Source organism: Palaemon carinicauda, chromosome 2, assembly GCF_036898095.1.
Source record: "Palaemon carinicauda isolate YSFRI2023 chromosome 2, ASM3689809v2, whole genome shotgun sequence".
Taxonomy (NCBI): Eukaryota; Metazoa; Arthropoda; class Malacostraca; order Decapoda; family Palaemonidae; genus Palaemon; species Palaemon carinicauda.
In genome coordinates this window covers 150,694,731-150,722,616 of record NC_090726.1, presented here as the reverse complement: position 1 = coordinate 150,722,616, position 27,886 = coordinate 150,694,731, and the positions used below count along the sequence as shown (strand labels likewise).

General features: G+C 46.1%; 1 protein-coding gene across 10 annotated transcripts in view; it reads left to right on the top strand.

Annotated features, from left to right (window-relative positions):
* Positions 1–27,886, top strand: part of Mkk4 (MAP kinase kinase 4) — a 335,120-nt gene that overhangs the window by 590 nt on the left and 306,644 nt on the right. The window lies entirely within an intron of this gene.

Here is a 27,886-nt window from a genome sequence, read left to right as displayed (position 1 = left end):
CTACGTCTTGCCATACTACAGTTGAGGTTAGGTTAGATTATGCTAATTAGGTTGAAGTTTTAACGTAAGGCTATTAGTTCAGTCTATAGTGCTGTATTTTTTATAGCTAACTGTTAATATGAAATTGATATTCTTAGTGTCTTGGCATTTGTCTAAAACTAGGGTTGCCAGATTACAATATTAGAAATCCGGGACACTTGAAATTTCTCACCATATGTATGGATATATGCTTAAATATACATTCTTATCAATATATTATTAAATATTGATAGGATTATCACAAAAGTATAAAATTTAAAGGATTTTAATGGGATTATAAAGAAAAAAAGGTATTTTTGTAGTGAATTACATGGCAATGTAACCTAGGAAAAAACCTACTGTTTCTTATAGAAAAAATTACGATCTCTTCAAAGAAGACACTCGTTTCCGTCGCAAATCAATAGTTTCAGAAATATATATACATCTATATCCTACGATAATGGGGGACCCCCAGTGGGAACTCGGGGTTTTGGGTGGGGAAAACATACTGGGGAAACGAAATATAATTGTTTTCCTATAGTAAATAACGTGAATTAAGCGAATTTAATGTTCATTTCAATCGGAAACAAACAGATCAACCAATTCGGATAACTTTGAGATGCATGGTGTCACTTCTCTTACGAACGAACGATAACATTAGAAACTTTACCAATAATACAGTGTTACCAACGTTGACGTATGGTACACAGAGTTACCAACGGCACGTTGACATTACTAAAGATAGTAATGATAGATATTTCCATATATTAAATAATTTCTCCATATCAGTTTTACTCAATATATAAAAAGTACAAAAAGGGCACAGAACCTAACAATCCCACCTAACCTAGCCTAGTAGTATGACAGGTCACAAAATAACATTTGATCTACATCGGACGTTGGCAGCACTGGTTACTGTATTTTTCCATGACACAATCTTTGTAACGCCGCCTCCAAAGTTTATCCAGATATACTGTTTTGTATTTTCCTCCGGTTATTATAATTTCAAGAAGGTAATGTATAGAGAAGAAAAGGCTTGTTTTACGTTTATATATCGATTCCCCAGTATGTTTTCCCCACCCAAAACCCCGAGTTCCCACTGGAGGTCCCCCATTATCGGAGGATATAGATGTATATATATTTCTGAAACTATTAATTTGCGACGGGAACGAGTGTCATTTTCGAAGAGAGCGTAATTTTTTCTATTAGAAACAGTAGTTTTTTTCCTAGGTCACATTGCCATGTAATTCACTACAATGAAACCGAAAAAAAAAGGAAATAAATTGGAAAATTCATAACCAATGCAAACAACACAAAAGTAAAAAAAAAAGAAAATAAGAAATGTACGTAAACAAATGTTGAACTAAAAAAGGTTTATTTTTTAATTATATTTCTCTGGTGATTTTTCTGTTTTTAATAGGTCCTTGTTTGCTAGCACCTGCCTACAACATTCTTTACAATGAAAATCAAGGGGTAAAGTTTTTCTGTATTACAGGGTATCATTTCAAACAGAAAAATATGTTTTCCTGAAGTAAATAACGTTATTTAACAGAATTTGAGCTTCATTTCAATGCAAACAAATGAGAACAACCAGTTCAATTAACTGCAAGTAGCCAAACTGTTAAAATGTTCAAATATAATGGGTCTTGTTCCAATTCGGGCTTGCTTCGCTCACCTAAAAACAAAAACGTCAAGATCGTGTGTATCGGCAAGCGGTAATGTTGAGCTGCGCACGCTAACATTAGCAACACTAAATATAATTGTTCTTGTTCCGCCACTGGCTCGCTTCGCTTGCAGGAAAATAAAACATCAAGCTCGTATGTATTGGCAAGCGGTAATGTTGAGCTGCGCACGCTAAAATAGAATAGTAAAACTAACACATTAAGATTAAAGAAATTAATGACTTACTTTTATGACTGGGATGACAAAACTTGTGGGTCACCGGGGTGTTGTGACTGTGATGTTTTAATTTCTGTATATCCACATCGCTGTTTCTTTTTTGTCTTAGCTATCTTAGTTTCAGTATTGCAGTAATAGACGTGAATATCTTTCCTGTATGATGGACACAAACGACACTTGGAACACTGCAAACGTTGGGGTATTACATTATGAAATTTAAGAAAATTATCAACATTGGATGACATATCAAAGATGAAATTTAGGAAATGCTTTTAAGTATGGAATACGGCAGCCGTTACAAGTTTCTATACCTTCCATCGTAAAATATGCAAAAAGACCTCACTTGAACTAACAAAGACTTGACTTGGACAAAGGTTTCCATGGAAAAGGGTTTGTTGGAAGATGTATGGAGAGACCACTTGAAGAGATAAGGGAAGAGGGTTGGGAAATATTAACCCCCCTGTGCAAACTTTCCATACTTATGGGTTTGTGATTGGTTAACCAACAAAAAAAAAACGGAGTCTAGAGAGTAAACATGAAGGAACTAGAATGGGAAACTTGTCCAGAGCAAGTATTCATGTGAAATTTGGGCTTGACAAGGTAATATCAAAATGTTTAAAAGTAATATAGCAAGATAAAATGGAGTATGATAAATAATATTTTTAAATATAAAACTTACCCGCTGGTTATATAAAAGAGCTGAAGTCCCTGACGCCAGGGCAGAAAATTCAAATCTCGCGCTATCGAAGATACGCCAGGTGTACCAACCGCACCCTAGCGGTAGAACAGGTGGAACTACACACCAACTCCAGTTCTTCTCTCTGCCGTCATAGCTGACTGACATACAGAAGTTCGCTCTCGTGTTTTTACTCTCTTGGGAAGTTGTTTGGTGATGTACAACGTTCTTTTTTGAGTTTAAGCTATCGTTGATTAATTTTCCTTGGTTCTTATCTTGAAATCTTTTTGTTTGAGATTTTCTTTATTGTTTTTTCCCTTACTTTTTGCTTGTCGGTCTCTCACGTTAACTTTAAAATGGCCGACTCCTCCCCTGCTCAGCGTAGGTGTGTTAGTGAGGGTTGTCGTACACGACTTCCTAAGGGATCTATTGATCCTCATTCTATTTGTGTAAAATGTAGGGGTAAATTTTGTTCATTAGATGATAGGTGTAATGAGTGTCTTTCCTTAACTGATGATGATTTTGGTACTTACGATCGTTATGTTAGGAGACTAGAGAGAGATAGACTTAGGCGTAGTTCTTCCCGATCTGTGGATAGAACCTTACCTAATTTACCTGTTCCTAATCCTGTTCCTTCCCCTGTGGTGGTAGATCAGGAACCTACTATGAAGGACATGTTTACTGCTATTTTGTCTCTTGGTGAGAAAGTTGAGTCCTTAGCAGCCGATAGAAATACTATCTTTTCAGAGTTAAAGGTATTGAAAAACCGTGATCCTATCGGAACTGTGGAAAGTGTTTCAGTATCTGATGTGGTACCGAAGAATCGTGACTCTCTCGGTGTTGTGACAAGTGTTGATAATGTGGTTAGTGTTGCGGAAGGTGCGTCGACTCGAGTGTCTGATGTGGTACCGAAGAATCGTGACTCTCTCGGTGTTGTGACAAGTGTTGATAATGTGTTTAGTGTTGCGGAGGGTGCGTCGGCACGATCTTGTCGTTCACCTAGCCTTAGACCTCTTTCGAGCTCTCGAACCCATGGGAGAAGTAATGTCGAACGGCTTAAGGGAACGAGAAGCATCATCAATCGTGCAGACGTCCCCTCGAACGTTCCTGTTGCCGTAGCTCAGGTCGTTCACCCTCATCGTAGGAAAGGTGAGGTTCATACGTTATCCCCGTCTTCCGATGAAGGGTCGGGGAGTGAGATCTGGCGGCGAGCGTCGAGACCGCTTAAACGCTCCCATGTTGATTTGGACGCGGCGCGTCAAAACACACAGCGTCGGGAATCGCCTGTGCGGCCAGGATGTAGTTCGTGGGGTTCACCGGAACGTTTCCGTTCTCCCAGCGCTTGCACTCCGGCCAAACGTTCAGATCACCGTGTTCGTGCGGATATGATTCCTTCCGATTCGGACCTTGTAACTATTCATGCACCTCCTCTTCCATCGGATTGGCTTTCTTCCCCTGAAATGCGTGGTGACATTAGTGCGAATCTTCCTTCTAGGAGTTCTGTTGATCCGAAATGGACTGCGCTTTTGTCTATGAAGGAACAACTCTCTTCGTTGATGGATTCTTATCAACCAAGTGTTGGCGTTGTGTCTGGGCGTTCGATGTCAGACCAGTTATCGCACAAACGTTCGATGGTATATGGCCTTGACGAGTTATCACTTAGACGGTCTCCCATTCACAGTGTTCAACGCCAGGTTGATTTTGATGAGTCGCGTCAGAGAGTTTTGGTTGACCAGTTTGCATTTTCTGGTCGCGGGGAAGAGCGTCGGCGTCGACAAGTGGACGAGACGCGGCAACAATTTGAAGTAGTGGATCGCCCGCGGCAACAACTTTTGGACGCGGCGCGTCAAAACATTGGTTTACAGCGGCGACATCCTGACTCCTTTGATCGCTCGCAGCAACAGTCCTCGGACTTTACGCGACCTCGCGGCGATCTTCAACAGTTACCTTCTGATTTCAAGCGTTCTTCTGTTCAACAACAGTTGAATTCTAAGCGGTCTAAGCAGTTGTTGGTTGAGGATGATCGTCTACATGTCCGTGTTTCGCATCAATCTACTTCTACTTCTCCCCACCAAATTGACTCAGATGTTGGCCTTGACAGGCAGTCCCATCCAGACGTTGTTCCTTCGGTTCAGGCTGCAGCTGTTGCTGCACTGCCAGAAGACGAACCAGAGGAAAAGTCGGATGAGGATAATCCTATTGAGGAAGTCTCTGAGAATGAAGAGGAGAAGCATTATCAGCATGCTGTGGACCTTCGCAAGTTTATGCTTATTTTGACTGGAATTTTCCCGGATTCTTTTACCCCTGTGGCCCCTCGTTCTCCGCCTTCTGAATTCATCTTAGGTAAAGCTACTAAGGTTCCAGTTTACACCAAGATGGTTCTTTCTCGATCTTCTAAGCGGGCCTTGAAGTTAATGGGTTCTTGGTTGGACTCCAAGAAAGCTTTTGGCAAGACGGCCTTTGCCTTTCCTCCCGCTAGGTTAGCCTCTAAATCTAGTGTGTGGTATGAGACTGGTGAAGTGTTGGGCTTGAGTTTTCCTTCGTCTGCCCAAGGGGATTTTTCAAGTTTGGTAGATGCTTCTCGTCGTCTTGCCTTAAGGAAGACGAAGATTTGGTGGTCCATTCCAGAGTTCGACCATTTGCTTAAAGGTCTTTTCAGGGCCTTCGAAGTTTTTAATTTTTTGGACTGGGCTTTGGGGGCTTTGAGTAAGATATAACGGAAACGGACACTAGTGGTTTGGTTCATTTGATGTCCTGCTTGGACAAAGGTGTGAGAGATGGCTCCAACGAACTTGCTGCCTTGTTTACAGCTGGAATTCTCAAGAAAAGGGCCACGATGTGCTCCTTCCTCTCCGCAGGAGTGTCTCCCTATCAGAAGACAGGCCTTCTTTTCGCACCTTTGTCTAATTCTTTATTTCCTCAGGAATTAGTGGGCGAGGTGGCTACTGCTCTCACTCAGAAGGCCACACATGACTTAGTTACTCATTCGACTAGGAAAGTTTTGCCTCCGTCTTTCTCCTCTCGAAAACCTAAGGAATCTTCTTCTGGGTTTCGTCCTCAGTCCTTTCGTGGGAAGCCCTCTGGGAGAGGCTCTTTTAAACCAGAAGGAAGGAAACCTAGAGGCAGAGGGGGCAAGTCCGGCCGAGGTAAAGTCTGACTGCCCTCTCCTTCAGACAGCAGTGGGGGCCAGGTTGACTCACTTTTGGGAGGCTTGGGAGAGGAATGGAGCGGACCCCTGGTCCGTCCAGGTGTTAAAGGAAGGCTACAAGATCCCCTTCCTGACCAATCCTCCTTTAGTCACAGATCCAGTGGATCTTTCGCCCAAATACAGAGAGGGTCCCAAGAAACAAGCCATGCTTCTACAGATGTCTCTTTTATTAGAGAAACGAGCAATAGAGGAAGTGCAAGATGTTACGTCTCCGGGGTTTTACAACCGCCTTTTTCTAGTACCCAAGAGTTCCGGGGGGTGGAGACCGGTTCTGGACGTAAGTGTGCTCAATGGTTACGTCCAAAACTCGACGTTCACCATGGAGACTCAGAAAACAGTTCTGGCAGCTGTGAGGAAGGACGATTGGATGGTCTCTTTAGATCTTCAGGATGCCTATTTCCACCTTCCGATTCATCCCAGCTGCAGACGTTATCTGAGGTTCATGGACGGAAACAAGGTCTTCCAGTTCAGGGCTCTTTGTTTCGGACTTTGCACGGCTCCTCTATTGTTCACCAAGATCATGCTGAACGTGGCAAGCATGCTGCATTCGAGGGGAATCAGGGCCTCTCTGTATCTGGACGATTGGCTGATAAGAGCCTCCTCAGCCGATTGTTGTTTGAAGGACCTCAAGATGACTTTGGATCTCTCCAGAGAACTGGGTCTCCTGGTGAGCTCGAAAAAATCACAACTCATTCCATCCCAGGAGATTCTTTATTTGGGGATGGAGATTCACAGTCGGAGTTTTCGGGCTTTTCCGTCGTCGGTGAGAATCCAAGCAGCCCTCCTAAAAGTACAAACGTTCCTGAAGAGAGATCTTTGCTCCGTCAGAGATTGGATGAGCCTTCTGGGGACTCTCTCGTCGTTAGAGAAGTTCGTGACCCTGGGGAAGTTGTTCTTGCGTCCTCTTCAGTTTCATCTCAACCGCCATTGGAAGAAAGGGGACAGCCTCGACAGGGATTGCATTCCCATCTCGACTTCCATCAAGTCTCATCTTCAATGGTGGAACAACGAGCCCAGACTGAAAGAAGGCTTGTCTTTACTTCAGAGGAACCCAAACCTCGTGTTGTGTTGCGACGCCTCCAACTCGGGGTGGGGAGCCACTCTAGAGAAGCAGGAACTTTCGGGGACTTGGACGGTAGAGCAAACCTCTCTCCACATCAATCAAAAAGAGCTTTTAGCTATTCATCTGGCTCTCATCGGCTTCGAAAAGCAGATCAGGGGCAAGGTAGTCCAAGTCAATTCGGACAACACGACAGCTCTGGCCTATATTGCGAAACAAGGCGGGACCCACTCTTGGCCTCTGTTCGAGATTGCAAGACTGCTCCTCATCTGGGCGGAGGAAAGGAAGGTGACTCTTTTGACGCGGTTCATCCAGGGAGTCAACAATGTGAGCGCAGACAGACTCAGCAGGAAGGGTCAGGTTCTCTCCACAGAATGGATTCTGCACCCGGACATCTGCAAGAGTCTGTGGCGGTTATGGGGTCGACCTCTCGTGGATCTCTTTGCCACCGCGAAGACCAAACGACTAGAGTGTTATTGCTCTCCGGTTCCAGATCCCGAAGCTTTTCACATAGACGCTTTTCTGATGAACTGGTCACACATGGAGGTTTATGCCTTTCCTCCGTTCAAGATCCTTTACAAAGTGATTCAGAAGTTCGTTTCACACGAGGAGACCAGAATGACTCTGATAGCTCCGTTCTGGCCGTCAAGAAGCTGGTTTCCAGAGGTACTGGAATGGATGGTGGATGTCCCGAGAAGCCTTCCCATGAGACCCGATCTTCTCAGACAACCTCACTTGGCCCGAAATCATCAAAACCTCCGAGCTCTACGTCTGACTGCCTTCAGACTATCGAAAAACTCGCTAGAGCTAGAGGATTTTCGAAGAAGGCAGCCAAGGCAATTGCAAGGGCAAGAAGGTCTTCAACCATCAAGGTGTATCAGTCCAAGTGGGAGTTGTTCAGGGAATGGTGTAGAACTAACGCGATTTCCTCTTCCAGTACATCGCTTTCCCAAATAGCAGATTTTTTCTTGGACCTTAAAACTAAGCATAACTTCTCGTCATCAACTATTAAAGGTTACAGGAGTATGTTGGCGACGGTTTTTCGACACAGGAACCTAGACCTTTCTGATAATAAGGATCTACGAGATTTACTTAGGTCTTTTGATACGACCAAGATGATTCAAACGGCTCCCATCGCCTGGAATTTGGATGTTGTCCTTAAATTTCTCATGAGTGACAGATTTGAGCCTTTACACTCGGCTTCATTTAAGGACTTAACCTTGAAAACCCTTTTTCTAGTTACCCTCGCCACTGTGAAAAGAGTTAGTGAAGTTCACGCTTTAAGCAAGAACATTGGTTTTCGGAATGGGAAAGCCATTTGTTCTTTGCAACTGGGGTTTCTGGCCAAGAACGAAAACCCTTCTCGACCATGGCCCAAATCCTTCGAGATTTCTAACCTTTCGGATTTGGCTGGCGATGAATTGGAAAGGGTTCTCTGTCCAGTTAGAGCTCTACGTTGTTATGTGGACAGAACTAAGAATCTGAGAGGTAACTCAGACGCTCTGTGGTGTGCAGTTCGGAAACCCTCGATGCCCATGTCCAAGAATGCCTTGTCTTTTTTCGTTAGATTGTTGATTCGAGAAGCTCATGCTCAGTGTGATGAGTCGGATCAGAGGCTCCTCAAAGTCAAGACACATGAAGTCAGAGCGGTAGCGACTTCAGTGGCCTTTAAACAGAACCGTTCTCTGCAAAGTCTGATGGATACAACATTTTGGAGAAGTAAGTCTGTTTTTGCATCCCATTATTTGAAGAATGTTCAGACTCGCTATGAGGACCTTTTTACGTTGGGTCCTTTTATAGCTGCTAATGCGATAGTAGGTGAATGATCTACCACTACGTTCCCTTTTTTCCTAATACCCCTTTTCTATCTCTTGGAACTCGTTTTTTATGGTTGTTTGTGGAGATTGGGCGTCAGTCTTCCGCAATCTTTGATTTGGCTAGGTGGTCATTTTGTTCCTTGAGTGCACCCGGAACAAGGGTATTGGTTGAGGTCCTGTCATGTTATAGGTGTTTGTACCGTTTGACAGCTCCTAGAGATTTTCAGCCCGAGTGGATTACTGGATCTCTTAAGGATAGCGGACGAAATGAGGCAGAGTATCATTGCTGTCAGCTTCCTTATCAGGTGAGAACTGCTTAAGTTTATTGTATGTAACCCTTAAGTGAATTTTCTGTATGTAGCTGTCTCTGACCCGCCACCAAGGGGTGTCAATCAGCTCTTTTATATAACCAGCGGGTAAGTTTTATATTTAAAAATGATATTTTCATAATAAAATAAATTTTTGAATATACTTACCCGCTGGTTATATAAATTTAACACCCTCCCTCCTCCCCTCTAGAGACTACCTATGGTATGGCTATGAGGCATGGAAGAACTGGAGTTGGTGTGTAGTTCCACCTGTTCTACCGCTAGGGTGCGGTTGGTACACCTGGCGTATCTTCGATAGCGCGAGATTTGAATTTTCTGCCCTGGCGTCAGGGACTTCAGCTCTTTTATATAACCAGCGGGTAAGTATATTCAAAAATTTATTTTATTATGAAAATATCATTTAATGGGAATATAAAATGAGGTGATTTCATAAGATATCGGATAATAAGACGTGTAATTCTTGGGTTTAACGTAATACAGTATGTATACGTGGGTATTACATAAAAGGAATAGTATAGTTGTACTGGATCAAGTAAAATACTTGAATAAATCGGGTGAAGTAGAATACTTGAATGTGGCGGGTAAAATGACGTAGAGGGAAAATGGGGAGGGATTATAAGAGAAGGAGTAATCCTATTGGTGGAGGCGGAGTTTATGCGCAGGTGAGAGGAGTTTATGAGTAGAAGGTTGAAAACTGCCATGTACAAACGAACGAACGAGACCGACTACAACTGACCCGTAGAATGTCAAGAAATAAATGAAAAATATACCGTTAGTATATGATATACAGTAGATAATTAGCGTATTTTTTCATCGGTTTATTATACATCCAAAAAGGTAATGTATAGAGAAGAAAAGACTTGTTTTTAAATATGTAACTTCCCTGGTAGTTACATATATATAGCTTAATCCCGCGTTTCGTCGCGCGCACGGCAGAAATTCAAATTTCGTGGCAATCACCGCCAGGTGAGTAGGTGGTCATACGTGAGCGCCATCTCTCAGTAGGTAATGGAACCATTCCCAACATTCCTCAGATATTCCCTGCCGTTGATCGAGTCAACACGTCAGAAATTCGTTTCGTTGTGGGTTTGCTTTGTCTACAAATTTGGTGAAGTACCCATTGTCTATTGTTTATGGCTTTCGCTAACAGACTTTCGACTATCGAAGATATTGGATTTTCCTTTTTCACTCGAATAAGATCGATTTTTGTTGGTCCAACTTGGACAGTTTAATTTAACTTAATTTTCAAGATGGCTCCTCTGTTGTTAATTTGTGTGTAGGGCTAGACCGGCTTCTAAGCTGCTCTTGATTCCCACACAGTATGTAGCAGAGGGCACGTGTGTATTTGTTTTCTTTTCTATGTTCGTAAGATTGAAATGTATAGGATCAAGGAATTTTTTCCCCCTACCGTACTTTGTTAACTAACGAACTACTCTTAAGGATATAATGGAAGGAAAAACATTATGATGTCAATCATGTGACGTAAACTCTTAGCAGGGCGAGATCTGAATGCTTTGAAGGAAATCAGTCCGCCATCGCTATGACGTCACAATCTTGTGACGTAATCTACGTAGTATGACTTGCAATATGTGAATTATTCTCTTTTTCTTGCAAGAAATGTAAAAATACTAACTTACTAAGCATAAGTATTCTAATTTTTATAATGTAGGGAAATATATTATTTTTAAGTATATATTTGTCCTATTAGTATAGTTCCTTTAGTTAATTTTCGATTTATATAGAGATTTCACGAGCGTACAGTCAATTTACGCTACGTAGTACTCTTGACAATCGTTATAGTTTCACAATACTTTATCGTTATTTAATATTTCGATTTTGAGAATACTAATGTTAATCATATAGATTCATATAGCCTATTGTATTTTCTTTCTAGCCCTTTGCAAAAGAGTATAATCTCTCGCAACGGGCAGGTCTATTATGGTCTAATGTGAAATACAGTAGTTAGAAGTGCTAGTGTTCAGTGGCACGTTAGCATAACGCAGTGCAGTGGAGGGTGCGTCCGTTCGTGTCCGTCATACTCCTAGCCCGGGACCTCTTCCATGCTCCCCAACCCCCGGGAGAAGGAAAGTCGAAAGGCGAAGGGAGATGTCAGACCTTGATCAGCGAACGAACGTCCCCTCGAGCGATCCTGTTGACGTATCCCAGTACGCTCGCCCTTGCCATTGGAAAGGCGAGGTAAAAGTGTTATCCTTGCTGTCGGTTGACGCAGCTCCCAGACGAGGCTGGCGTTTTACGTTTTCCCTTCCTGCTAGACAAGAAGAGAATTGCTCGTCATGGAGCCGAGTGTTGAGATCGCTCTCTAACAGCGATCTAGACGCGTTTTGGGAGGCGGCATAGATCTTAACGCTCCCTCACAGCATGCTGGACGCATGCAGCATGCGGGACGCACGCAGCATGAGCGATGCATGCTGGACTCACGCGAGCAGTTTGCTTCCTAGCAGCATGCTGGACGCATGCAGCTTGCTGGACTCACGCCAGTAGGTTGCTTCCTAGCAGCCTGCTGGACGCATGCAGCTTGCTGGACTCATGGTGCGGGCCGCTTCCCCGCGTCAGGATCGCGAACGTCATAGTTCCAAGCGCGCTGTCGCAGAAAGAACGCACGCGAGCTGCAGCGCTCATGGACTCTCCCTCGCAGCGATCTGGACAGGTTACGGGAGCCGGCAAGGATTTTGACGCTCTCTCACAGCATGCTTGACGCATACAGCATGCTGGATGCACGTGAGCTGAACACATGCTGTATGTACGCGAGCAGGACGCTCCCCCGCGTCAGGATCGCGAATGTCATTGTCCTGAGCGCTCTCTCGCGGCAAGAACGCACGCGAGCTGCAGCGCTTATGGACGCTCGCTCGCAGCAATTTGGACGCTCGCTCGCAGCGATTTGGATGCGTTACGGGAGGCGGCAAGGACGCTCCCTCACAGCATGCTTGACTCACATGCTGAACGCAAGCATGCAATGCGAGGCGTGTGTTTTCTCCCACATGTTCTCCTTCGGAGATTGCTAACCCTGTAGATGATGGGCTGCCCCACAGAGACTTTTACAGCCCCCTGGGTGGATCGCTGAGTCTCTCAAGGAATGCTAGCAATGAGGCATTAAAACCTATGAAGCCAGCTTCCTTATCAGGTATGCCAGGATAGTTCTCAGAGGAGGAAACGCAGAAAACTCTTCATGCAGCAGATGTTAAAGATTACGTGCAGTTCTGGCGGACTTATATCCGGAGGACTTTTTAGCAGGCTGTACCTCAGAGCCCGCCCTCACAGTTTTTGAAGGGTAGACCCCAGGAATCTTCCTCTTTCAAGGAAACAGTGTTAGCCAGATTGGTATAGAGGTCTTTTTCCACTCTGAACGATTGGATTCTTAAGAGAAAGAACAAGGAAGGACAACCTTTTCCTTTCCCCCTACGAGATTGGCTTCTAGATCCTGTGTGTGGTACAAGCCTGGGGGAGGTTCTCGGTTTGGAAGTTCCTACCTCCTCCCAAGGAGACTTCTCCTTTTCGTTGACGCCTCACGTAGTTCAGCCATGACTAAGGCTAAGGTGATGCGGTCCACGTCGGAGATGGATCACTTGCTGAAGGGCATCTTCAGAACAATCGAGGTCTTCAGCTTGATGGACTGGGCTCTAGGAGTCCTCGCAGACATCAAAGATGCACCTTTTTGCCTGTCTAGATAAGCCATGAGGGACGGGTCGGTCGAACTCACAACCCTTTTTCACAGGTTTTATTGAGAAAGAGCTATGGTGTTTTCTTTCCTGTCGTCAGGATTGACTCTCGCTCAGAGAGCACAGCTCTTGTATGCTCCCTTGACCAAGTTCCTCTTCCCTTCAGAGCTAGTGAAGGACTTATCGGCAGCTATTACGCACAAGCAACGCAAGATCTGATTGCAAAGGACTGCGAGGAAGTGCTTCCGGCTAACCTTGTAGCCAGGAAGGAGAAGGAAGCTCCTCTCACGCATCAGCCCTTTCGTGGGAGAGCTTGTCTAGAAGAGGACAGGGAATGGCTGCTGGAGGGCAACCTCGTACCCCAAATAGCAACCGAAACCCAAAAAGTGAACTAACCTCTCAAGACACAAGTATTCCACTACTGGCAGCAGCTCTTCAAGAGCAGGTTAACCAGATGCTGTCAAAAGCAGCAATAGAAGTGGTAGAAGTCCTCTCGTCAAAGGGATTTTACAACAGATTTTTCTTGTTCCGAAGAACTCGGGGGATTGGAGACCTGTTCTGGACGTAAGTCCTCTGACCAAGTTCATAAGGAAGTCAAGTTTACCATGGAGTCTTCTGCGTCAATCCTAGCAGGCACCAGAAAAGGAGACTGGATGGTGTCATTAGATCTGCAGGACGCGTTTTTCCACGTTCCAATCCACCCGAACTACAGAAAATTTCTGAGATTCATGTTCCAAGAAACTACTTATCAGTTCAAGCACTCTGTTTTGGATTGATCACGGCTCCCTACGTTTTCACCCGAATGCTTGCCAACGGGGCTCGCTGGCTACATCTGAAGGGAGTACGGATTTCAATGTACCTGGACGATTGGCTAATGAGAGCCAGTTCGCAAGAAAAGTGTCTGGAGGGTCTTCAGCTTACAATGTCTTTGACGCAACAGCTAGGTCTGGTGGTAAATCTGGCCAAATCTCAACTGACACCCTCGCAATACATCATCTTCCTGGGGATGAGGAATCAGTCAGTGGTTTTTTGGGCTTTTCCAGCCCCGAAACGCTTTCTAGATTGCCTAGAAAAGGTGCGACACTTCTTAGACGTACGGTCCTGCTCGGTAAGAGTATGGATGAGTCTACTGGGTACCCTCTCATCGATTGAGCAGTTAGTATCCCTGGGAAGACTTCATTTACGGCCTCTTCAATTCCATCTTGCAAATTTTGGACGAGAGCTCAAGGTCTAGAAGAGTGGATGCGTGGATGCCGATTCCTCTGGGGATCAGGAATCACTTGAGTTGGTGGGACGATGCCAACAAACTCCTGGAAGGCCTCGAACTTTTTCAGAGGATCCCCGACCTAGTGTTGTATTCAGATGCCTCAGACATGGGGTGGGGTGCAACATTGGGGAAGGCCGAGATATTGGGTCTGTGGGAAGATTCTCAGAGGGAATGGCACATAAACATCAAGGAGCTAGTGGCCATTCACTTAGCACTATGCTCTTTCAGGAGGAAGTCCAAGGAAAATTAGTTCAGGTCAACGCAGACAACACCACAGCGTTGGCCTACATCAAGAAGCAGGGAGGCTCTCGTTCAGACTCACTTTACGAGGCTGCGAGATATCTACTACTGTGGGTGAAAGCGAGGGACATAACCCTGATAACTCGCTTCATAGAAGGGGAAAGAATGTCAGGGCGGACCTTCTCAGCAGAGGAAGACAAGTTCTAACTACAGAGTGACAGAGTGGACCCTACATCACGAGGTGTGCACCAGCCTTTGGATGTTGTGGGGTCAACCCTCGATAGACCTCTTCGCTACACAGATGACAAAGATGTTACTAGTGTATTGCTCTCCAGTCCCAGACTAGGAAGCAGCTGCGGTGGACGCTTTTCTCTTGGACTGGGAAGGACTAAACGTGTATGCTTTTCCACCATTCAAGATCCTGGACAGAGTCCTGAAAAAGTTCAGGGAGTCGCACAACGCCCGATGACCCTGATAGCTCCGTTTTTGGTCCATGCGACCTTGGGTTGCAGAAGTGATGGAGTGGCTGGTAGATACCCCCAGAACGTTACCAAGTCGGAGCGATCTACTCAAACAGCCACACTTAGAGAGGTACCATCAGAATCTCCCCGCTCTCAATCTGACTGCCTTTTGACTATCAAAAAGCTAGCAAGAGCGAAGCGCTCTTCAAGGGAGGCTGCACGAGCTATCGCGAGAGCTAGGAGGACATCCACAGCTGTCTCCAGCGCGCCATCGCGCCGACACGCGCAGTCTCCTGGACGCGCCCACACCCATCCTCTCCTGCAGTTGCGTGCCACCATTCTGACGCGCGCCCCCGTGCATAGGCTTCAACTGCGCGCCAGGGGCATCTCTCCTGCGCACGCGCCCTACGGCTTCTTCTGGGGTGCGCGAACTCTCGCCCGTGTGTTCAACGCCCTGATCCTGCGCTCCCACGTGCGCACGAACATTCTCCCGCATGCGCGCCATCAGTCTCTTGCGCGCTCTCCTGTGCGCCCACAATCTCCCTCTCGCGCTCCTACGCGCCACGCCAGCAGTCTCCCGTGTGCGACCCCTGGTATTCTCCATCGCACGAGCACCATTACGTGCCCCGCGCGAGCGTCAATACCCTCCCGCGCGCGAGGCTGCTGGACAACGCACGGCAAGGTCGCCATCGCTGCGTTCCCCTCCCCGCAAACGCATAACAGCGCGTATTGAGGCGGAAGGGAAACATCCAGAGGGGTCCAGGATCCCTTTTCCTTTTCAGGCGAACCCACCTATGGGAACTCCTCCCAGGGATCCTTCTATCCCTGTCCCTCCAGACACTCCCTCTGGAGTCCAGAGGGAGTCTCTGACAGCGCGTCTGTCAGTCAACAACCATGGTTAGGTGCACTAATCAGAGCAGTTACGCATGCGTTCAAGCCTGTTCTCTCTGAATTAGGTCACAGATCCTTGGCTGTTTCTACTCCTCTGAAGAGAAAAAGAGGAGTTCCTGACGAGGTAACTTCTCCAAGGGCTAAGTTGACTCCACGGAAGCCTTCGAGGCAGGTTCCTTCACCCCCCCAGACTTTCTCTCCTTCCCTGTCGGACGAGTACTTCCCGTCCTCAGGGGAATCACGTTAGGTGAGACGTTCCCCCATCGCACCAATGAGGGAATCCCCTCCTTGCGCTGAGAAGTCTTCCTGAGTAGGGGCTGGAAAGAACTTGTCACCTTCTATGTTGGAGTTCTACATCCTTCCCAGGAAGGAGTCCTCTACAAGACCTAGGACGGAGCCAACTAGCCACTCGGAGAACGTCCGCGAATCTCCCCAAGAAGAGCCTTTGGGGACAGGAGACTTCGCTGCAAGTCCAACGTCAGGAAGAGAACAGCAAGAGTCAGAGCATGCGTTTTGGCAAATTCTGACTCTAATGAGGGCTCTCAATGGGTTTGCCGACCCAGAGATCCCTCCTCGAGAGGGCAAGGACACGATCTTTGACCGCGTATTCGGTACTCAGAAACCTTCTGAGGCCAGTGCGGCTCTGCCCTGGTCTCAGGGGGTTAAGAGTACCATGGACAAGATCGCTGTACAGCTCTCCGAGTTGTCCTCCTCCAACCGTTCCAGTGCCAGCAACAAGCTTTTCCCACTTCCTCGCGTACAGCAAAGGAGGTACTTTGAGATCTTGGAGGAACCTTGTTTAGCTCTTCCTCTCCACCATTCGTTGGAAGAGCTTACCAGGGGAGTCCCTCTTGAGAGACTCTCCAACCGGCAGGTCTCGTTCTCGGCAACCGAGATCCTTAACCAGGAGAAGGTTGCGAAGTGAGCTATGCAAGCCACTTTGTGGCTTGACATCTGGTTAGAGACCTTAATTATCCTGATACGCTCTGAGGATTTCTCCAAAGAACGTACCAGGAAAGCTATGGAGACGTTCCTTCTCTCAGGCACTCGCACGATCGAGTTTCTGGCCCACCAAGTCTCGAACTTGTGGGCAAACACCATCCTGAAGCGGTGGCTGAGAGATTCCATCAGAAGGTCCCTAGCTCCAAGATCAATAGGCTCAGGCATTCTTCCTTAGAAGGAACGATCCTGTTTGAGCCTAAGGATGTGGAACAGGCTGCTAAGAGGTGGAGGAAGTCTCATCAAGACTCCCTTCTTTATAGGGCTTTAACATCTAAGCCCTAAAAGCCTCCAGCACCACAGCAGTCCCGTCCAGTCAAGACCGCTAAAACGATGACAGCAGCGAAGACCATGGTGTCTAAGCCCTTTCCTGTCAAAGAAAGGAAAGGCAAAAAGTCCTCCAGGGGAGGCAAGAATCATAGAGGGAGCAGCCGAGGCCACAAACGCTAGGATAGGCTTTCCCCCTGCATGTCCACCAGTGGGGGGATGCCTACAAAGTTGCTCAAACAGGTGGAAGCAACTTGGGGCCGATTCCTGGACAATCTCCGTGATCAGTCTAGGATATCGCGTCACGTTCATAACATCTCTACCTCCCCTGACGACGAATCCAGTGTCATTGAGGTCCCTTGCCATGGGATCGGCAAGGGGGCAAGCCCTTCGGGCAGAAGTCCAGACCCTGTTGAAGAAGGGCGCTCTCCCAGAGGTCCTCGACGAGTCTCCAGGCTTCTTCAGTCGACTCTTTCTTGTAAAGACGGCGTCTGGAGGCTGGAGACCAGTCATCGACCTCTCAGCTCTGAACAAGTTTGTCAAACAAACTCTGTTCAGCAGGGAGACAGCGGACACGGTCAGACTAGCAGTAAGACCGTAAGACTTCATGTGCACACTGGACCTATAGGACGCGTACTTCCAGATCCCAGTCCATCCATCTTCAAGGAAGTACTTAAGATTCAGCCTAGACAACAGAAAGTACCAGTTCAAGGTGCTGTGCTTCGGTCTCTCCACAGCACCACAAGTGTTCACCAGAGTGTTCACCCTAATATCATCTTGGGCACACAGGATTGACATCCGTCTCCGCCGTTATCTGGACGACTGGTTAATCCTAGCAGACTCAGTGTCATCCCTTCTTCAACACCGAGACAAACTTCTGAGACTTTGCCAAGATCTGGGGATCATGGTAAATCTCGAGAAGTCCTCACTGCTTCCCACTCAAAGACTGGTATATCTAGGCATGATTATAGACACCAATCTCCACAAAGCCTTCCCATCAGACGACAGAATAGCATGGCTGAGGAAGGTTGCAAGGCCATTTCTCAGACGAGAAGAACTTCCAGCCCAATCGTGGTTACGTCTCCTCGGTCACCTTTCATCGCTGGCTCGTCTAGTTCCCAACGGTCGCCTCAGGATGAGATCCCTCCAGTGGCGACTCTAGTCCCGGTGGAATCAAGGGTACGATTCCCCGGACATCCAGATCCCCATGGGACCTGCGGAACTGACGGATCTCCAGTGGTTGGTGGCAGACGAGAACCTATGAAGAGTGGCTCTTCTCGTCCTCCCCCCGGATTTTATGCTTTTTTCGGACGCTTCAACAAAAGGGTGGGGACCCCACGTGCTGCACCACACGACCTCAGGCCTGTGGTCAGAGTCAGAAAAGTACCTCCATATAAATCTCCTAGAGATGAAGGCCATCTTTCTGGCCCTTCAACAGTTCCAACAGTACCTGGCAAGTCACTCTGTGGTGGTGATGAGCGACAACACCACAGTAGTGGCCTACATCAACAAACAAGGAGGTACTTTTTCGCAGCAGCTATCCCATCTAGCAGTAGAGATACTGAGATGGGCCGAAGTCCACTCGATACCACTATCGGCACGCTTCATTCCGGGCAAAAGGAATGTGCTCGCCGACAATCTGAGCAGAGCATCTCAGATAGTGAGTACCGAGTGGTCTTTGGATCATCTAGTAGCCAACAAAGTCCTGACTTTGTGGGGTTCTCCGACTGTGGATCTTTTCGCAACCGCCCTGAACTTCAGGCTCCCGCTGTACTGTTCCCCAGTCCCAGACCCCAAGGCTTTCGGGCAAGATGCTTTCCAACAACGGTGGGACAACATCGACGTTTACACCTTTACCCCGTTCTGTCTGATGAGGAGGGTACTCGGCAAGATCAGAACATCGGTCAATCTGTCAATGACCCTTATAGCTCCCCTATGGCATCACGCGGAATGGTTCACGGAACTTCTGCAACTCCTAACGGAGCTACCAAGGAAACTCCCTCCAAGACACAATCTACTCAAACAACCACATGCCAACATCTTCCACAAAGCCGTAGGTTCACTACGACTTCACGTCTGGAGACTATCCAGCATCTCCTCTCTGAGAGAGGATTTTCGCAACAAGTTGCTGTCAGGATGTTTGGACACCTGCGAAAGTCTTCGGCAGCAGTCTACCAGGCAAAGTGGGAAGTCTTCTGTGGTTGGTGTTGTGGAAGGGGTATCTCTCCACTCCATGCCACTATTTCAACAATAGCGGAGTTCCTCGTGTATTTGCGGGAAGAAATGCGCCTTTCAGTCTCGGCAGTGAAAGGCTATCGCTCAGCCTTAAGTCTAGCCTTCAGGCTGAAAGGAATGGACATTTCTTCTTCGTTAGAACTTTCTCTACTCATAAGTAGTTATGAACTTACCTGCCCTCAGTTGGAAGTGAGACTTCCCCCATGGAACGTGGTTCGAGTTCTCATCTCAGGTCTCTTAAGAGACCTCCCTATGAACCATTACGCCAGGCATCAGATCGCCACCTAACCTGGAAGACGGTATTCCTGCTAGCTTTGGCCTCGGCCATCGAGTCGGCAAACTTCATGGTCTCTCGTATGACATCGCCCATTCAAGGGGATGGGGGAGGTAACGTTCAGCTTCGTCCCTGAGTTTATTGCTAAAACTCAGAATCCTGGAGTGGCGGATCCTCGATTCGACTCCTCCCGGATTTCTAGTCTCCGTACTGTAACAGATGACCCAGACCATCTCTTACTATGCCCAGTAAGGAGCTTGAGGCTGTACCTCAAAAGAACAACTGCAGCCCGTCCTCATGTGCCAGCACTATTCGTCAGCACAGGAAGGACTAAGAGGAGGGTCACCAAGAACACCATCTCTGCATGGATTCGTAGAGTCACTGACCTGGCCTTGAATCCAGACCTTCCTCCGTCACGTCGCCCTAGAGCACATGATGTCAGGGGCATAGCTATGTCCCTGGCCTTCAAAAGAAATTTTTCAGTGACGCAGGTTCTTCAAGAGGGGGTGTGGAAATGTCGAAAACATTCACATCCCACTACCTGCAAGACGTGACCCACAGGAGACTCAATACGTTCTCTATCGGCCCTGTGGTGGCTGCACAACAGCTGGTTTGAAAACCTCAAGCTCCTTATTGGACAAGTAGCAGAAGGTTGAGGGCATTGTTACCCGGTTTTAGTCTGCATGAATGAAAAGGTTTGACTGGCCCTTATTCTTTTCTTCATCATCCCCACTCTTGGGGAAAGCAGCATCCTGGGTTCTCTGCATAGCTGACCTCAAACCACTGCAAGTAAACCATGCTCCCTTGTGTTCCTAGCATTAAGATTAATACTGTTACGTCCCCATACCCTAACGAGGTTGTATTGGGAAAGTCCTAGTCTACAAGTTTCCATCTAAAGAAATTCAGAGCAACTTCCTAGGATGAGTCACACTTCTTCATACCTCAACACACAGATTGCGTAGGCCGCGGTCCTTGCGTAGCAAGGTTCTAGCGAGGTGCAGGGACTCCTTATTTCTTGGGTGCTTACACACTCAAATAACGAGCCCCCGGGCAAAGCCAAAAGCCAGACTGGCTGGGACGTCCACCCTTCCTGATGGGTGAGTCACCCCTATTAAATAGCGTGGTTTGTATTCCAGTTACGGAACAAATGACAAATTCGTAGATAATTTGTATTTTTCCTAACTATACAAACCTTAGCTATTTAACCAAACTTGCCCGCCAGCTCAAGCACAGGTGTGTGAGAGGTGTGGGGGGGGGTACCCCCGCTAACTAGCGGTGTGGGTAGTAAACCCTCTTTAAAAATTAATGGCTCGTCATTTCAGCTACGCCGAAAGTAATACCCCTATTAAATAACTAAGGTTTGTATAGTTAGGAAGAATACAAATTATCTACAAATTTGTCATGTTTGTTCCCTCTAAGGAAAGCTTCCTTGCACTTATTTGCCAAGATTGTTTTTTTCTCATGGGATGGGCCATGCACTGTAATCGCAAAACTCATGATTGTTTACCATGATCGGGAGCCTTACGATTATTTACTGCTATTATTAACCCTATGATCATCTGTGATTTGGAACTCTACGATCGCTGCATTTACTGCCATTTTGAACCCTATGTTCGTGTATAGTAATCAGGAAACATACAGTCGTTCTTCAAAGTTAGGAATCGTACTATTGTGACCGTACTGTACTGTACCTCCACTTTATCAATTAGCTTGGAGGAGTGTAGGCGTGTGTCTCTCTCTCCCGTTAACAACTAGCTTTGATTTTTGTTATTTCAAGGAGTTTTTGGGTTTCAGTGATGTAGTCTTGCGGGCTTGTCTCGGCTGTGAAGCATGCCAATGCCGCACCTTTGTGTTGGCTACTGAGACCTGTCTCCAATCTCACCTGTAGATCAGAAAGACAAATTTGTGATAAAAAACTTACAACCCTCAGTGTTACACCCAGAGGGGATGGCTCAATAGCCTATCAAATACAGTATAGTAACTTCCTAAAGCCATGCTGCAAACATGTACATATTATACAGTACTACATTAATGAACGCCACAGTGTTTACATTGCTGTTCCCAGGGTGGTCCAATTACCGCTACAGTAATTGTCCGGACACAGAATGTTTTCAGCAGCCAACCCCAACAGCTACAATCACTGTCAAAGTTCCCAGCTGGCAGCACAAGAAATCACCAAGCTTAATGGAGAACCCCACCATATTACAGTTCAAGATCCACACAGTGAGTGAACTGAGTCTGGTAAAGAATCTCTGAATATCAATTCAACCGTGGGGTTTTCTTCCACTAAAATGTCCACTGCACTAATATCCTAACAATTCCCCACATTAAAAAACTAGAACGATCCGATCTTTATTCTCGTCCCAAGTCTCTGTACAAGGAGTTTGGGAGTGAGTAACGTTGTTCTCGATTCAGATATTTACTTTCGTCCCAAGTCTCTGTACGGGGAGAGAGGATAAAACGTTCTAGTTTTTATTCTCATCCCAAGGCACTGTACGGTGAGAGATTGAAAACGTAGTCCTTAGTGAACTAGTTTTAGTCTCCTCCCCAGTCACTGATCTTTTTAACTTTATATATTTCCGTTTTATTTGATATATATGTATATGTTTATTAATTTTTGCATGTGTTTCATTTTGTACTAATGTGCTTACATTATACGACATATTTCGCAATTCTAACCTTTTGATTTAAGGGAGAATTGCGTGCTTCAGGTAGAAATCAGCTTTATTCATGTCTAAAGTGAAATTATTAAAAAATGCGATATCAGTGCGAAAAACATGTTCAGTGTTGCTGAGGGTTCGTTTGTTCGTGCTTGTCACTTGCCTAGTCCGAGACCTCTTTCAGGCTCCCCTGCACCAGGGAGAAGGAATGTCGTAGACCTAAGGGAGTGAGAGGTGTAAACCAACGAACAGACGTTCCCTCAAAGGTATCAGACGTTGCTCGTCAAGCACGTCCTTGCCATAAGACAGGAGAGACGAAGTTCTCCTCGTCTTCCGATGATTCGTCTCTTTAAAAACCTGGGCGTAAGGTTTCGAGACGGTTGAAACGTTAATTAGTTCCTTTAGAACAAGTTCAACGTCCTAGCTGTAGTCATCATGAGAGTCCCGTTCATAGCGATGACGTTCATGTACAGACGTTTCCGACGTCACGGTCTATTCAGAGTGCGCAGCGTGACGTTGAGCTGCAGTCACCGCAGACTCGACGTGACGTTGAGCTGTAGACACCGTAGACACGACGTGATGTCGAGCGTCAGTCACCGTAGTCACGATATAGCATCGATCAGCAGTCACCACTGTTACTACGTGACGTTTGACATCAGCCACCGCAGTCACAGGTTGATCCGAAGTTAAGTGTTTTGCAAGATATGCTGTTAAAGCTTTCTTCTTTAATAGAAGCTTACTATCCTGTTCCTGTGTGAAAGGATCCTTTGCTTTTTGTACGTCACGGTTCTGGGATACGTGATTCAGGTCTTCAACCTTCTAAACGAGCTTTGTTACGTCACGCTGACGTTATCCCTAGTGTCAGCTTTGCTGTTAAACGAGATGCGGAGTATAAATCTCGATGTAACTTTGATCGCTTTGAACGTCAGCCACCGCAGTCACAGCGTGACGTTGAGCTGCAGACACCGCAGACACGACGTGACGTTGAGCGGTAGACACCGTAGACATGACGTGACGTCGAGGGTCAGTCACCGTAGTCACGATATAGCATCGAACAGCAGTCACCGCTGTTACTACGTGACGTTTGAACGTCAGTCACTTCTGTCACGACGTTTAGTAGAATAACATTCTCTGCAGTCACTACGTGACATTGACCCTCCAACTTTAACTTCTGTTCATATACAAGTTGATGTAGCCTGTCAGGCTTTTCCTTCACGTCATTCTGAATATAAATCTCCTTCTCGCAAGACTTTAGATTTATCAGATGATGTGCCTTCTGAAGAAGTTGATGACCCCCTTTCAACTAATGTACCTTTGGGGATTCATTCAGAAGAGGAGTAACCTAGGGTTGTCCAACAATCCCTTGTTTTATAATTATGAATTTCTTTAGGGAAATTTTGTCCTACTCGTTTTGTAACGGCTGCTCCGCCGTCTGAGTTTACTCTTGGCATGACTTTCTTCGACTCCTACATTTACGAAGTCAGTTCTCTCTTGTTCTTCCAAGAGAGCCATGCTCTTACTGGGAGACTGGTTGGAATCCAGGAGAAGTTTAGGAAAGTCTGCTTTTGCTTTTCCTCCTTCTTAATTAGCTTCTCGCTCGAGCGTCTGGTGTGACACAGGAGAAGTTCTCGGCTTGGGAGTACCTGCCTCTGCCCAGGGAGACCTCTTAAGCCTAGTGGACTCTCCTCGTCGTCTAGCCATGAGACGCTCCAAGATTTTATGGTCTGCTTTAGAGCTAGACCATCTCCTGTTGGGAGTTTTTTCGAGCGTTTGAAGTATTTATTTGTTGGATTGGTCCCTGGGAGTCTTAAGTAAGAAGGTCTCTCGAGCTGTCAATGTATTGCTGTACAAATTATGTCATGCATGAACAAGGCTATAAGGGAGGGCTCCAATGAACTGGCAGCCTCGTTCACTGCAGGAGTACTTAAGATGTAAGTGCGCTCAATGTGTTCATTGTCAAGACAAAGTTCACGATGAAGACTACCAAATCTGTCTTGGCAGCAGTAAGGGAAGGCGACTGGATGGTCTCTCTCGACCTTCAGGATGCATACTTCCACATCCCGATTCATCCAAACTTTCAACAATATCTGAGGTTTGTGGACGGGAAAGTAGTGTACCAATTTCGAGCACTGTGCTTCGGCCTCATTCCTGCTCCTCTTGTTTTTACAAGGCTCTTGCAAAATGTAGCAAACTTTCTACATTTTTTGAGGAATCAGAGCCTCCCTTTATTTTGACGACTGGCTAATCAGGGCGTCGTCATTAAATCGCAGTCTGGAGAACCTCTAATGGACATTAGACCTAACCAAGGAGCTAGGTCTCATAGTGAACGTAGAGAAGTTGTAACTTACAGTACTCCATCCCAGACTATTCTTTATTTGGGGATGGAGATACAGTGTCGAATTTTTCGGGCCTTTTCGTCTCCCATAAGAATGGAACAAGCTCTGTTAAAAGTCCGTCACTTGCAAGAGAAAAACAGTTGCTCTGTAAGAGTTAGAACGAGCCTCGTGGGAACTCTTTCATCGCTGGAGTAGTTTATCTCTCTGGGGAGACTCAACCTTTGCCCTCTCCAATTTCACCTAAACCATTGGAACAAGGAGAAGGGCTTAGAGAGTATCTCTATCCCAATCTCCAACTCAGTCTAGACATGTCTGACTTGGTGGGACAGCAACATCAGACTTCGAGAAGGTCTTTCTCTTGCGATCAAGAACCCAAACCATGTGTTGCATTCAGATGCATCGGATTTGGGTTAGGGAGCGCCACTGGACAGTCTGGAATGCTCGGGTCTTTGGTCCACGGATCAGAAGGAACTCCATTTAAGGCAAGTAACATCTCTCTTTTGACGAGATTTGTGCAAGGAGAAATGAATGTCTTAGCGGACTGCCTCAGCAGAAGAGGACAAGTCATCTCCATGGAGTGGACGTTGCACAAGACTGTGTGCGAGAAGCTATGGATGACATGGGGTCAACCCACCATAGCTCTTTTTGCGACTTCACTAACAAAGAGGCTCTCGACTTACTGCTCTCCAGTTCCAGATCCAGAGGCAGCCCACATAGACGCTTTCCTGCTGGACTGGTCTCGCCTAGACATCTTTGCCTTCCCACCATTCTAGATCCTAGACAAGGTTCTTCAGAAGTTCGCCTCTCACGAAGGGACCAGGTTGACGTTGATTGCTCCCCTCTGGCCCGCGATTGAGTGGTTCACAGAGGTACTTCTATGGCTAGTAGACATTCCAAGAAGTCTACCGTTGCGGATGGATCTCCTGCGTCAGCCTCACGTAAAGAGATTTCATCAAAGCCTCCCCGCGGTTCGTCTACCTGCCTTCAGACTATCGAAAGACTCTCTAGAGCTTGAGGTTTTTCGAAGGAGGCAGCTAGAGCGATCGCGAGGGCTAGAAGATCCTTTACCATCAGGATTTATCTATCTAAATGGGAGGTATTTAGAGACTGGTGCAAGTCCTCCTCTATTTCCTCTTCCAGTACCTCTGTAGCGCAGATTGCAGATTTTCTGCTTTATCTGAGATATGGTCGCTCCCTTTCTACATCTACCATTAAAGGCTACAGAAGCATGTTAGCTTCTGTTTTCAGGCATAGAAATTTGGATCTATCTAATAACAAAGATCTTCAAGACCTTCTTAAGTCTTTCGAGACTTCCAAGGAGCGTCATATTTCTTCTCCTGCTTGGAACTTGGACGTGGTCCTGCAGTTCCTTATGTCAGACAGGTTTGAACCGTTATGTTCGGCCTCCCTGAAGGATCTTACCCTCAAGACACTTTTCTTGGTGAGCTTGGCTTCTGCGAAAAGGGTTAGTGAGATACATGCTTTTAGCAAGAATATCGGCTTCTCCGCTAATAAAGCAGTATGCTCTCTTCAGCTTGGTTTTTTGGCCAAAAATGAACTTCCGTCTCGTCCTTGGCCTAAATCATTTGAAATCCCCAGTCTTTCTGAGATTGTGGGGAATGAAGTTGAAAGAGTGCTGTGCCCCGTTAGAGCTCTTAAATTTTATTTATCCAGAACTAAACCGCTGCGAGGTTGTTCAGAGGCTTTATGGTGCTCTGTTAAAAAGCCCTCTTTGCCCATGTCGAAGAATGCGTTGTCTTATTTTATTAGACTTTTGATTAGAGAGGCACACTCTCATTTAAGTGAGAAGGATCGTAATTTGCTTAAAGTCAAGGCTCATGAAGTTAGAGCAATAGCAACTTCGGTACCGTTTAAGCAAAATAGATCCCTTAAAAGTATTATGGACGTGACCTTTTGGAGAAGCAAGTCAGTGTTCGCTTCATATTACTTGAAAGATGTCCAGACTCTTTATGAGGACTGCTACACGTTGGGACCATTCGTAGCAGTGAGTGCAGTAGTGGGTGAAGGTTCTACCACTACATTCCCTTAATCCCAATATCCTTTTAATCTACTCTTGAAATTTTTAATCTTGTTTTGGGTTGTACGGGAGACTAAGAAGTCTTTCGCAATCTTTTGATTTGGCGGGTGGTCAAAATATTGTTTCTTGAGAGCGCCCAGATTAAGGGTATTGATGAGGTCCTGTTGTAGGGGTGTTCACCCTGGTTATAGCAGCTCCTGGGAAGTCTTTCAGCATCCTAAGAGGATCGCTGGGCTTCGTGAGGATAGCGGACTAATGAGGCAGAGTAATCATCAGTCAGCTTCCTTATCAGGTACCTATACTTAAGTTTGTTTTTTTGAATATTTGTCAAAAACTCTTGAGCATATACGCCTTTATTGTTTTAATACTGGTCTCTACCCACCACCATGGGTGTGAATCAGCTATTTATATATTCACCGGCTAAGTTTGATATTTAAAAATGATATTTTCAATTTAAAATAAATTTTTGAATATACTTCCCCGGTGAATATATATAATTAAAGGCCCTCCCTTCCTCCCCGATAGAGACCCTACGGACTGAGAAGAACTGGTTTGGTTGAGAAGTATATGCGGTATCTGGCCGATAGTCGGCGCTGGTGGGCACACCCGGCAGCCTTCATGGCGATCGCTCGCGATTTTTTGGAATCTGTCGACCGTCGGAGACGTAAGCTATTTATATATTCACCGGGTAAGTATATTCAAAAATTTATTTTAAATTGAAAATATCATTTTACATGGGGTATTACTTGCGGCGTAGCTGAAATGGCGAGCCATTAGATTTTTAACGACGGTTAACTACCCCCGCGCTAGTTAGCGAGGGGGTAGGGAAGGGGTAGCTAGCTACCCCTCCCCCCCACACACCGGTGAACTGATTCACTTCGCTTTTGGCTCGGGCGGTGGCCAGACGTGTCTGCTCCCGCCCTCGCTTGGCAGCCATTAATGTTTTTTCTTTACTTAATTACTTGCTTTTCTTATACTTAATATATATATAAACATTCTTTATGTTTATGTATATATTTGAGTATAGAAATTAGTAAGTTTCCTTTTCAGTGTTGTGCTGTGTTTGTAGTGTACGACATCGTCACCGCGTAGTCCCAGGCCACCGCGTAGTCCCAGGCCACCGCGGTTGCACTTCTTGGGGAACGGTCTCTTGGTCCTTCGGTCGTTCCTTCGGCTTCCGATATTCGGCAGCCGTGGGAAATCGTCATCGCTGGACTTTCTCCTTTCATCTGTTTTCTCCGCTGTTCCTCCTTCCCTGCGGGGAACTTGGACTCTCAGCGAAGGGAACGTGGGAGTTTAGATTGACTACGGTCTCTTTCTCCCTCGAGGTCGTTCACCCTTTTATTACTACTACGTACTATTACGTTAGCTTCTTTCCCGTCGTGGGTTGAGTTGCTATTCCTTTTATTTTTCTCAATTATTTTCAATGAATCTAATTGTATTTGTTTACTTTTCAGCTTCTGTAAAGAACACTTCTCTTCGGGGTTCATTTGTTCTTATTTTGTGAACATTCTTAAATGAATTACATATTTAT